The 288-nt window shown below is 53.8% G+C and overlaps 1 protein-coding gene across 1 annotated transcript in view; it reads left to right on the forward strand.

Annotated features, from left to right (window-relative positions):
- The window catches only part of LOC122192614 (A.superbus venom factor 1-like), a gene marked incomplete at its 3' end in the record, with an annotated part of 9681 nt that overhangs the window by 2560 nt on the left and 6833 nt on the right, over window positions 1-288 (forward strand). The gene's annotated exons all lie outside the window — the stretch shown is intronic.

The following is a 288-nucleotide window of genomic DNA, read 5'->3' on the forward strand; positions in this document are numbered from 1 at the left end:
CCATGGCAACCAAGACCTTCATGGTGGCCAAGTCACCTATGGCAACCAAGACCTTCATGGTGGCCATCACCTATGGCAACCAAGACCTTCATGGTGGCCAAATCATCCATGGCAACCAAGACCTCCATGGTGGCCATCACCTATGGCAACCAAGACCTTCATGGCGGCCATCACCTATGGCAACCAAGACCTTCATGGTGGCCAAATCATCCATGGCAACCAAGACCTCCATGGTGGCCAAGTCACCCATGGCAACCAAGACCTCCATGGTGGCCAAATCATCCATGG

The sequence above is a fragment of the Lagopus leucura genome, unplaced genomic scaffold (genome assembly GCF_019238085.1).
Source record: "Lagopus leucura isolate 7727_CA_CO unplaced genomic scaffold, USGS_WTPT01 56162-0_obj-0_obj, whole genome shotgun sequence".
NCBI lineage: Eukaryota > Metazoa > Chordata > Aves > Galliformes > Phasianidae > Lagopus > Lagopus leucura.